Below are 12988 nucleotides of genomic sequence, written 5' to 3'. Positions count from 1 at the left end.
TGTCCCTAACACTTATAGTGTCATAAACATAGTGTCCTTCAAAAATAATTGTGCTAAGTTAATACCGTGCCAAGGTGCCCCACACTGTAACAGTCCTCCCAAAAGCCCCACCAATAGTAATAATTCTCTTCCAGAGTTCATTATCTGGCAACAGTGCCACCAATAGTAATAAAGTCTCTCAATTTGTCCCCAGAAGTAATAATGTCCCCATAGTGCCCAATCTAGTAATCATGTTACCCGTAGTCCCCCAGTAGTAATACAGCCCACCATAATGCCTCCAGTAGTAATAATTCCCCTTTAATGTGTACCAGTACAAATAATGATTCCCTTATAATGTGTGCCAGTATAAAAATGCTCCTTTTTAGAGACCCCAATCACCCCTTAGTGCATTTGCTAGTTACAAAATAATGACCTCACTGTGGCCCAACAGCATATAGATGCCAAATAAAAATAATAAACTCAAATACTTACCTCCATTCTGCTGTCAGTAATGCGGTGCAAGACACAGACCTCTTCCAGTCTGCGCCCTGAGCTGTATGCAGCTCGGCTTAGGAAGCGCGATGATGATGACACCAGACATTGCTCTCGTGTCCCACCACAGAATTCAACTGTATCGCTTTCCTGAGAACAGCGATTTAGTAAAATATACAGAGATGAGCATTTCCACAATGGAAGCACTCATTGCCCATGGCCCTTCCGCTGCCCTCCACTTGGCCCTACCTGGCACCGCCTGAGGCAATCGCCTCACCTTGCTTCATTGGAAGTGCACCCCTGGATATAAGGTGCTGCCAAGAGTGTCTGGCAGTGGCTTTCTCTACTCTCCCAATTGAATACACATACACCTTCAGCCAAGCCAAATGTGCATGGAGGAGCCTAAAGGGAGTTGGAAGAGAGCTGTTGGCCAAACGATCGTTTACTCGACAGATATTGGAAGTGTATGGCCACTCTTAGAGCAATAGCATTTTCTTGCATCACTAGGAGGAGGACAGTGCATAACAATTGTTACAGCTTTTGATAAAGGGGTTTTTCCTTCTAGACCCGATTCTTTCTCAAGAACAGAATGGGGAGGAAGCCATGCATCCCAGAGAAGTCCCAGAGGAAAATTAATTATTTTGACAAAGGGGTGGAGCTAAAGTTTATAGGGATTGTGGGACTTCCCTCTGGTAGGCAGCTTAGCGGACGCGGCAATCACAAAGTCTTTAACTTAAATAGTTCAGTGTTTATTAACACAGAAGGCAAAACAAAATAACAGTTTGCAGTGTTGGTGTATGTTCACACCATGGAAAGTCCACAGAACACAAACATTCACCTTGTTAGCAGTTTTTCATCAGCCATCCACAGCAGGCTTTAGGGGGCCTGTTTTCCAGCAATGCGGCTCTCAGCCCTTTAGCACAGTACACCTCATGCAGATCCCAGAACCACAGAGTCTCCACAGCTTCAATGTGAAATGGAGGATAATCCACACAGCTGAGACTGCTGGCTGGGTTTTTATCCCTAACCAAAACCCGGCCTGGAACGTGGGGAGCAGCCACCAACTCTACACTTTGGCTGCTCCTAGTAAGTTACACAACTTAGTGGATGCAGTGTCCTAATTGTCAAAAGTTACATATAAAATGAGTCCACAGATCTTCCTGTTGCTTTAAAGTACCTGCTCAAGTTGGTATCAGTGGGAGACTCAATGTAAAGAGGAAAGTCGTGATATTTTAGGATGGTAGATCATCAGGGAATGCCCAAAACCAGATAGCTGCACAGGCATCAACTAAATTAGATCCTAGGACTGAAGAGTTTTGTTTTGCAGTAACTGTTGGCACCATGGTATTTGTCAGTGGGTGAGTGGAAAATGAAATAGCTTTAAGGCTTATAATATTGAGGATAAAGTTTTAATGTCTTAGAATGTACTGATTTACCAAAGAAAAGCAATTTGTAAAATCTTCCTAAAGCCTCTTGCACACGACCGCATGCCCTCAGCTATATGTTCCGGAGTGGCATTGATTGTGCGCAAGGGAGTGCACAGCATCATAGATTACAATGATGCTGTGCATGTCGGGCTGCCCGCGTTACTATTGTCCTGCACCCATAAGATCATATGAGTGCAGGACAATAGTCCTGCGAGTGGCCCGACATGCACAGCATCATTTTAATCTATGATGCTGTGCGCTCCCGTGCGCACGATCAATGCCGCTGCAGGACATATGGTCCGCTCATGGACCGTATGTCTCGGAGGGCATACGGTGGTGTACAAGAGGCCTAAAGAAATTTACATAAGCTCTTTACAGCATTTTGTACTTTGTACTGCAAATGGTTTACACTCATCACAGCGAGTGGTAGAAACATAAAAAAAAATATATTTCATCCAAAATTTACATAAGATTGTATAATATCCAGAAGTAGCTTCCGCTGAGACAGATGTACTATACCTATAGATGGAATAAACTTAGGCTGTCTGGACCTGCACCACATTTATCACAGTGGTTTAGACACACACTATTGGTTGGCTTGCTTGAAGACAAAATTTAACGTACATTATTAGGCTAGTTATTTTAGGCAATGAGCCAGACACAACTGATATATGTGCAGGACACTTAATTCACAGATACAGCATCTACCCACTGATAGAGCAGGACAAAAAAACTAAGCATGCAGCATTTTTCTGTCCGGCGCTACTTGCCATCCGGTATCACGCTTGACTACAAAACTATTGGATCAGATTTGGATTCAGAAAGCAACGAAGAGGAAATAAAGAGCTAAGCTGAATATACTGTACGTGAAGGGGGCTTAAACTGCAGTGAGTTTTTAGTGGGGGTTCCTCACTGAAAATGTGCTGTTCTGTCCAGTTCCTTGTTAGGGTATGTTCACACAGAGTTTTATATACAGGGATTGTAAAATTCATTCAAACACATACAATCCACCCCCAATTGATATCAATAGGAAAAACGCATGGTAATTTACAGGGAATATTTTTTTCCCACGTCGGTCTTATAAACCAGAGTGTGGAAAAAAGAAGTGACATGTTCATTTTTGGTGCTGATTTCACATCAAATTAATATACAAACTTTCAATTCAAATGAAAAAAAGATTTTTAATCAGATTCTGCATAGTTTTTTTCATTATTTTATTTTTATTTTTTCTGCAAAGAAAAGCTCCATGTGAACACAACTTAAAGAGGACCTTTCATTACAATAAAAAATCTAAACTAAGTATACTGACATGGAGAGTGGCGCACAGGGATCTCCCTGAACTTACTATTATCCCTGGGCGCCTGTCACGGAAGGTGTATAGAAAACTAGAAGACACAAAATGAAGATCCGACTGACTGGATCCAAAACTAAGGAACAAAAGAAAGAGCCCTGCAACAGACCTGGCTCTCTCCCTAACTGCTCAGCCTATGCAAAAATCTCAATGGTAGATGATCGCATATCCTCGTACCTCGACTGTATAACACCTGAACACCCTATAATGGTGAGGGGACACGACCACCGGCTCCCTACACTTGATACGGAGTGAGTCAGGGTCACCTGGGATCCAGAAAATAGGAAAAGACAAATGAATGAACAAAACTTATCTGTAGAAGACTCAGTAGTAGCATCCAGCATGCATACAATCCAGGAAGTTGTATAAACCGCAAAGTGATACAGTATGGGAAGGGATTTAAAGGGATGCAATCAGTGCAACTACATGACAGCTGAGAGAGGCTAACGAGATGAGAAAAGGAAAGCAAAACAAAAGGAACCTCAAGGAGGAGGTTCTGAAGGACATCTGTCAGAGCTTCTCAGATGTCTGGTGGTGACAGTACCCATCCTTCTACGAGTGGACTCCGGACACTCAGAGCCCACCTTCTCAGGATGGGACCTATGGAAAGCCCTGATGAGACGAGTGGCCTTAATGTCCATCACTGGGACCCACATCCTCTCCTCAGGACCATAACCCTCCCAATGAACGAGGTACTAGAGAGAACCGCGGACAACACGAGAATCCACAATCCTAGAGACCTGAAATTCAAGATTACCATCAACCACAATCGGAGGAGGAGGCAAAGACGAGGGTACAGTGGGTTGGACATAAGGTTTTAATAAGGACTTATGAAAAACATTATGGATCTTCCAAGTCTGAGGAAGATCAAGATGGTAGGCAACAGGATTGATGACGGACAAGATTTTGTAAGGCCCAATAAACTTAGGACCCAACTTCCAGGAGGAAACCTTCAATTTGATATTCTTAGTAGACAACCACACCAGATCACCAACACGTCTCTTATCGGCCACACGCTTATATCTCTCACTCATGCTCTTTAGATTATCCTGAATCTGTTGCCAAATGACAAAGACGAGGAGAATCTGTCCTCATCAGGTAAACCAGAAGACCCCTCTCCCGAGAATGTCCCAAACTGCGGATGAAACCCATATGCACCAAAAAATGGTGACTTATCAGAGGACTCCTGACGACGGTTATTTAAAGCAAACTCAGCAAGGGACAAAAAAGAACACCAATCCTCCTGATTCTCCGCCACAAAACAGCGCAGATATGTCTCCAGATTCTGATTGACACACTCTGTCTGATTATTCAACTGCGGGTGGAAAGCAGAAGAGAATGACAACCGAACCCCCAAGCGAGAACAGAAAGCCTTCCAGAATCTGGAAACAAACTGCGTGCCCCTATTAGAGACTATGTCTGAAGGAATACCATGCAATTTGACAATGTGATCAATTAATGCCTGCGCCAGCGTCTTAGCATTGGGCAAGCCAGGAAAAGGAATGAAATGCACCATTTTGCTAAAACGGTCCACCTCCACCAGATTCACAGTCTTCCCCGAGGAACGAGGCAGGTCCGTAATGAAGTCCATGGACAGATGTGTCCAAGGACGGGAAGGAATGGGTAACAGAAGGAGAGGACCTGATGGCCGTGAATGAGGGACTTTGGCACGAGCGCAGGTCTCGCAGGCTGCCACAAAACCATCAACCGACTTATAAAGCGTCGGCCATCAGAATCTCAGAGCGATGAGATCCACTTTGGCTCTTGCCCCCGGGTGCCCAGCAAGGACAGTATCGTGGTGCTCCTTAAAAATCTTGTGTCTTAAAGCGAGAGGCACAAACAACCTCCCAGGAGGACAAAGATCAGGAGCCTCTGACCGGGCTACTCGAACCTCTGCCTCCAATTCAGAATAAAGAGCAGAGACCACCACACCTTCAGCCAAAATGGGACCCGGGTCTTCAAAATTCCCACCTCCCGGAAAACAACATGACAGGGCATCCGCCTTCACATTCTTAACCCCAGGACGGAACGTGACAACAAAATTTAACCTTGAAAAGAACAAAGACCATCTGGCCTGTCTCAGGTTCAGACGCTTGGCCAACTCCAAGTAGGCCAGAATCTTATGGTCAGTAAACACGGTAATAGGGTGTCTGGCTCCCTCTAGCCAATGGCGCCATTCCTCAAAAGCGAACTTGATGGCCAACAACTCCCTATCTCCCACATCGTAATTTCTCTCTGCGGAGGAGAGTTTCTTCGAGAAAAAGGCACACGGTCGCCATTTGGCAGGAGAGGGACCCTGAGACAAGACCGCAAGCACACCCACCTCAGAAGCATCAACCTCAACTATGAAGGGTAGAGAAATATCAGGTTGTGCCAAGATGGGAGCAGAAGCAAAACTCTCCTTGATATTAGAAAAGGCCTCTACCGACCAGGAGGAAAAATCTACCCCCTTTCTAGTTATATCAGTGAGTGGTTTAACAACAGAGAAATAATTCAAAATAAACTTCCTGTAATAATTGGCAAAACCCCAAAAACGCATCAGCGCCTTCTGATTCTCAGGAAGCTCCCACTCAAGCACAGCGCGGACCTTCTCGGGGTCCATGCGAAAACCAGAAGCGGAGAGAAGAAACCCCAGAAATTGAATTTCTGGAACCGCAAACACACATTTTTCCAGTTTAGCGTACAATTTATTTTCCTGCAGGATGAGCAAGACCTGACGTAAGTGTTCCTTATGAGTTTTGAAATCAGGAGAAAAAATCTAAATGTCATCTAGATACACTAATACAAATTTCCCCATTAAATTATAAAAAATGCTGTTCACAAAATGCTGAAAGACGGCTGGAGCATTCATCAAACCAAAAGGCATAACCAAATTCTCAAAATGGCCCTCAGGGGTAGAGTTGAGCGAACACCTGGATGTTCGGGTTCGAGAAGTTCAGCCGAACATCCCGGAAATGTTCGGGTTCGGGATCCGAACCCGATCCGAACTTCGTCCCGAACCCGAACCCCATTGAAGTCAATGGGGACCCGAACTTTTCGGCACTAAAAAGGCTGTAAAACAGCCCAGGAAAGAGCTAGAGGGCTGCAAAAGGCAGCAACATGTAGGTAAATCCCCTGCAAACAAATGTGGATAGGGAAATGAATTAAAATAAAAATTAAATAAATAAAAATTAACCAAAATCAATTGGAGAGAGGTCCCATAGCAGAGAATCTGGCTTCACGTCACCCACCACTGTAAGAGTCCATTTTCATAAATTTAGGCCCAGCACCCAGGCAGAGGAGAGAGGTCCCGTAACAGAGAATCTGGCTTCATGTCAGCAGAGAATCAGTCTGCATGTCATAGCAGAGAATGAGGCTTCACGTCAGCCACCACTGCAACAGTCCATTGGCATATATTTAGGCCCAGCACACACACAGGCAGAGGAGAGAGGTCCCGTAACAGACAATCTGGCTTCATGTCAGCAGAGAATCATTCTGCATGTCATAGCAGAAAATCAGGCTTCACGTCACCCAACATTGGAACAGTCCATTGGCATATATTTAGGCCCCGGCACCCAGACACAGGAGAGGTTCATTCAACTTTGGGTAGCCTCGCAATATAATGGTAAAATGAAAATAAAAATAGGATTGAATGAGGAAGTGCCCTGGAGTCCAATAATATATGGTTAAGGGGAGGTAGTTAATGTCTAATCTGGACAAGGGACGGACAGATCCTGTGGGATCCATGCCTGGTTCATTTTTATGAACGTCAGCTTGTCCACATTGGCTGTAGACAGGCGGCTGCGTTTGTCTGTAATGACGCCCCCTGCCGTGCTGAATACACGTTCAGACAAAACGCTGGCCGCTGGGCAGGCCAGCACCTCCAAGGCATAAAAGGCTAGCTCTGGCCACGTGGACAATTTAGAGACCCAGAAGTTGAATGGGGCCGAACCATCAGTCAGTACGTGGAGGGGTGTGCACACGTACTGTTCCACCATGTTAGTGAAATGTTGCCTCCTGCTAACACGTTGCGTATCAGGTGGTGGTGCAGTTAGCTGTGGCGTGTTGACAAAACTTTTCCACATCTCTGCCATGCTAACCCTGCCCTCAAAGGAGCTGGCATTGACACAGCTGCCTTGGCGACCTCTTGCTCCTCCTCTGCCTTGGCCTTGGGCTTCCACTTGTTCCCCTGTGACATTTGGGAATGCTCTCAGTAGCGCGTCTACCAACGTGCGCTTGTACTCGCGCATCTTCCTATCACGCTCCAGTGCAGGAAGTAAGGTGGGCACATTGTCTTTGTAGCGTGGATCCAGCAGGGTGGCAACCCAGTAGTCCGCACAGGTTAAAATGTGGGCAACTCTGCTGTCGTTGCGCAGGCACTGCAGCATGTAGTCGCTCATGTGTGCCAGGCTGCCCAGCGGTAAGGACAAGCTGTCCTCTGTGGGAGGCGTATCGTCATCGTCCTGCCTTTCCCCCCAGCCACGCACCAGTGATGGACCCGAGCTGCGTTGGGTGCCACCCCGCTGTGACCATGCTTCATCCTCATCCTCCTCCACCTCCTCCTCATCCTCGTCCTCCTCGTCCTCCAGTAGTGGGCCCTGTCTGGCCACATTTGTACCTGGCCTCTGCTGTTGCCAAAAACCTCCCTCTGAGTCACTTCGAAGAGACTGGCCTGAAAGTGCTAAAAATGACCCCTCTTCCTCCTCCTCCTCCTCCTCCTGGGCCACCTCCTCTTGCATCATCACCCTAAGTGTTTTCTCAAGAAGACATAGAAGTGGTATTGTAACGCTAATAACGGCGTCATCGCCACTGGCCATGTTGGTGGAGAACTCAAAATGCAAACAGGGCACACAGGTCTCGCATGGAGGCCCAGTCATTGGTGGTGAAGTGGTGCTGTTCTGTAGTGCGACTGACCCGTGCGTGCTGCAGCTGAAACTTCACTATGGCCTGCTGCTGCTCGCACAGTCTGTCCAGCATGTGCAAGGTGGAGTTCCACCTGGTGGGCACGTCGCATATGAGGCGGTGAGCGGGAAGGCCGAAGTTACGCTGTAGCGCAGACAGGCGAGCAGCAGCAGGATGTGAACGCCGGAAGCGCGAACAGACGGCCCGCACTTTATGCAGCAGCTCTGACATGTCGGGATAGTTGTGAATGAACTTCTGCACCACCAAATTCAGCACATGCGCCAAGCAAGGGATGTGCGTCAAATTGGCTAGTCCCAGAGCTGCAACGAGATTTCGCCCATTATCGCACACCACCAGGCCGGGCTTGAGGCTCACCGGCAGCAACCACTCGTCGGTCTGTTGTTCTATACCCCGCCACAACTCCTGTGCGGTGTGGGGCCTGTCCCCCAAACATATGAGTTTCAGAATGGCCTGCTGACGTTTACCCCGGGCTGTGCTGAAGTTGGTGGTGAAGGTGTGTGGCTGACTGGATGAGCAGGTGGAAGAAGAGGAGGAGGAAGCCGAGAAGGATGAGGTGGCAACAGGAGGCAAAGAATGTTGCCCTGCGATCCTTGGCGGTGGAAGGACGTGCGCCAAACAGCTCTCCGCCTGGGGCCCAGCTGCCACTACATTTACCCAGTGTGCAGTTAGGGAGATATAGCGTCCCTGGCCGTGCTTACTGGTCCACGTATCTGTGGTTAGGTGGACCTTGCCACAGATATCGTTGCGCAGTGCACACTTGATTTTATCGGATACTTGGTTGTGCAGGGAAGGCACGGCTCTCTTGGAGAAGTAGTGGCGGCTGGGAACAACATACTGTGGGACAGCAAGCGACATGAGCTGTTTGAAGCTGTCTGTATCCACCAGCCTAAATGACAGCATTTCATAGGCCAGTAGTTTAGAAATGCTGGCATTCAGGGCCAGGGATCGAGGGTGGCTAGGTGGGAATTTACGCTTTCTCTCAAATGTTTGTGAGATGGAGAGCTGAACGCTGCCGTGTGACATGGTTGAGACGCTTGGTGACGGAGGTGGTGGTGGTGGTGTTGGTGGTACATCCCCTGTTTGGTTGCTGGGCGGCAGGTGCCAACGTTCCTCCAGAGGCGGAGGAAGAGGCCGAGGCGGCAGCAGCAGAAGAGGCCGAGGCGGCAGCAGCAGAAGAGGTAGCAGGGGGAGCCTGAGTGACTTCCTTGGTTTTAAGGTGTTTACTCCACTGCAGTTCATGCTTTGCATGCAGGTGCCTGGTCATGCAGGTTGTGCTCAGGTTCAGAACGTTAATGCCTCGCTTAAGGCTCTGATGGCACAGCGTGCAAACCACTCGGGTCTTGTCGTCAGCACATTGTTTGAAGAAGTGCCATGCCAGGGAAGTCCTTGAAGCTGCTTTTGGGGTGCTCGGTCCCAGATGGCGGCGGGCAGTAGCAGGCGGAGTCTCTTGGCGGCGGGTGTTCTGCTTTTGCCCACTGCTCCCTCTTTTGCTACGCTGTTGGCTCGGTCTCACCACTGCCTCTTCCTCCGAACTGTGAAAGTCAGTGGCACGACCTTCATTCCATGTGGGGTCTAGGACCTCATCATCCCCTGCATCGTCTTTCACCCAGTCTTGATCCCTGACCTCCTGTTCAGTCTGCACACTGCAGAAAGACGCAGCAGTTGGCACCTGTGTTTCGTCATCATCAGAGACATGCTGAGGTGGTATTCCCATGTCCTCATCATCAGGAAACATAAGTGGTTGTGCGTCAGTGCATTCTATATCTTTCACCGCTGGGGAAGGGCTAGGTGGATGCCCTTGGGAAACCCTGCCAGCGGAGTCTTCAAACAGCATAAGAGACTGCTGCATAACTTGAGGCTGAGACAGTTTCCCTGGTATGCATGGGGGTGATGTGACAGACTGATGGGGTTGGTTTTCAGGCGCCATCTGTGCGCTTTCTGCAGAAGACTGGGTGGGAGATAATGTGAACGTGCTGGATCCACTGTCGGCCACCCAATTGACTAATGCCTGTACCTGCTCAGGCCTTACCATCCTTAGAACGGCATTGGGCCCCACCATATATCGCTGTAAATTCTGGCGGCTACTGGGACCTGAGGTAGTTGGTACACTAGGACGTGTGGATGTGGCAGAACGGCCACGTCCTCTCCCAGCACCAGAGGGTCCACTAACACCACCACGACCATGTCCACGTCCGCGTCCCTTACTAGATGTTTTTCTCATTGTTATGGTTCACCACAACAACAAAAATATTATTTGTATTCAAATTCAGCGGGATATAAATTTGAGGCCTAGTATTTAGGCGCTGGGTGACCGGTATGGATTTACTAACAGAATTAGACTTGGAAATGCACAGTAGCGTGTGTGTGAAGTTATTCTGAATGACCCTATGTGCACCTTGAATATTATATACCCTTTTAGGGATAGATTTCAAATAGCTCTGATATAGCAGAAACCACTAAATTATGAAATTGCTAAATTGGGAATTTTATTTCAACCCAGAACAAAAAATGTGCTTTGACGGACACTAAATAACTTTCCCAACCACAACAGTACAGCGGTAACGAGAGATTTAGCGGGATATAAATTTGAGGCCTAGTATTTAGGCGCTGGGTGACCGGTATGGATTTAGCGACAGAATTAGACTTGGAAATGCACAGTAGCGTGTGTGTGAAGTTATTCTGAATGACCCTATGTGCACCTTGAATATTATATACCCTTTTAGGGATAGATTTCAAATAGCTCTGATATAGCAGGAACCACTAAATTATGAAATTGCTAAATTGGGAATTGTACTTCAACCCAGAACAAAAAATGTGCTTTGACGGACACTAAATAACTTTCCCAGCCACAACAGGACAGCGGTAACGAGAGATTTAGCGGGATATAAATTTGAGGCCTAGTATTTAGGCGCTGGGTGACCGGTATGGATTTAGCGACAGAATTAGACTTGGAAATGCACAGTAGCGTGTGTGTGAAGTTATTCTGAATGACCCTATGTGCACCTTGAATATTATATACCCTTTTAGGGATAGATTTCAAATAGCTCTGATATAGCAGGAACCACTAAATTATGAAATTGCTAAATTGGGAATTGTACTTCAACCCAGAACAAAAAATGTGCTTTGACGGACACTAAATAACTTTCCCAGCCACAACAGGACAGCGGTAACGAGAGATTTAGCGGGATATAAATTTGAGGCCTAGTATTTAGGCGCTGGGTGACCGGTATGGATTTAGCGACAGAATTAGACTTGGAAATGCACAGTAGCGTGTGTGTGAAGTTATTCTGAATGACCCTATGTGCACCTTGAATATTATATACCCTTTTAGGGATAGATTTCAAATAGCTCTGATATAGCAGGAACCACTAAATTATGAAATTGCTAAATTGGGAATTGTACTTCAACCCAGAACAAAAAATGTGCTTTGACGGACACTAAATAACTTTCCCAGCCACAACAGGACAGCGGTAATGAGAGATTTAGCGGGATATAAATTTGAGGCCTAGTATTTAGGCGCTGGGTGACCGGTATGGATTTAGTGACAGAATTAGACTGGGATATGGCCAAAAAATAACCACACTATTGCTGGTTAAATGCACTTGGTGACGGGCGCAGCTTGCCCCTGATGTAGTATATGGCCAAAAAATGAACAGACTATTGCTGGTTAAATGCACTTGGTGTCACAGCTTGACGAACCACACTACTGAGGGTTAAATGCACTTGGTGACGGGCGCAGCTTGCCCCTGATGTAGTATATGGCCAAAAAATGAACAGACTATTGCTGGTTAAATGCACTTGGTGACGGGCGCAGCTTGCCCCTGATTTAGTATATGGCCAAAAAATGAACAGACTATTGCTGGTTAAATGCACTTGGTGTGATAGCTTGACCAACCACATTACTGAGGGTTAAATGCACTTGGTGACGGGCGCAGCTTGCCCCTGATGTAGTATATGGCCAAAAAATGAACAGACTATTGCTGGTTAAATGCACTTGGTGTCACAGCTTGACGAACCACACTACTGAGGGTTAAATGCACTTGGTGACGGGCGCAGCTTGCCCCTGATTTAGTATATGGCCAAAAAATGAACAGACTATTGCTGGTTAAATGCACTTGGTGTGACAGCTTCACCCTGATGTAGGCTTTAGCCAAAAAACAACCACACCATTGAGGGTTAAATGCACTTGGTCGCAGCTTGGATGCACTTGGTCGCAGCACCGCACAAGACACAAAATGGCCGCCGATCACCCCAGAAAAAAGTGACTGACAAACGGTCTGGGCAGCCTAAAAACAGTGAGTGAGCATTTGAATTTCAGCAGCTCAATGATGCACAGCTGCAGATCGATCGATTAATCAAGTGAAGTCCTTTGGAGGAGTTAATCTGCCTAATCTCGCCCTACTGTCGCATCCGCAACCTCTCCCTACGCTAATCAGAGCAGAGTGACGGGCGGCGCTATGTGACTCCAGCTTAAATAGAGGCTGGGTCACATGGTGCTCTGGCCAATCACAGCCATGCCAATAGTAGGCATGGCTGTGACGGCCTCTTGGGGCAAGTAGTATGACGCTTGTTGATTGGCTGCTTTGCAGCCTTTCAAAAAGCGCCAAGAAAGCGTCACAAAAGCGCCAAGAAAGCGACGAACACCGAACCCGAACCCGGACTTTTACGAAAATGTCCGGGTTCGGGTCCGTGTCACGGACACCCCAAAATTCGGTACGAACCCGAACTATACAGTTCGAGTTCGCTCATCCCTACTCAGGGGTATTGAAGGCCGTCTTCCATTTTTCTCCTTCTCTGACCCTAACCAGGTTGTATGCCCCTCTTAGATCCAACTTGG

The sequence above is a fragment of the Bufo gargarizans genome, chromosome 5 (genome assembly GCF_014858855.1).
Source record: "Bufo gargarizans isolate SCDJY-AF-19 chromosome 5, ASM1485885v1, whole genome shotgun sequence".
NCBI lineage: Eukaryota > Metazoa > Chordata > Amphibia > Anura > Bufonidae > Bufo > Bufo gargarizans.
Note: the sequence above shows the minus strand (reverse complement) of the source record.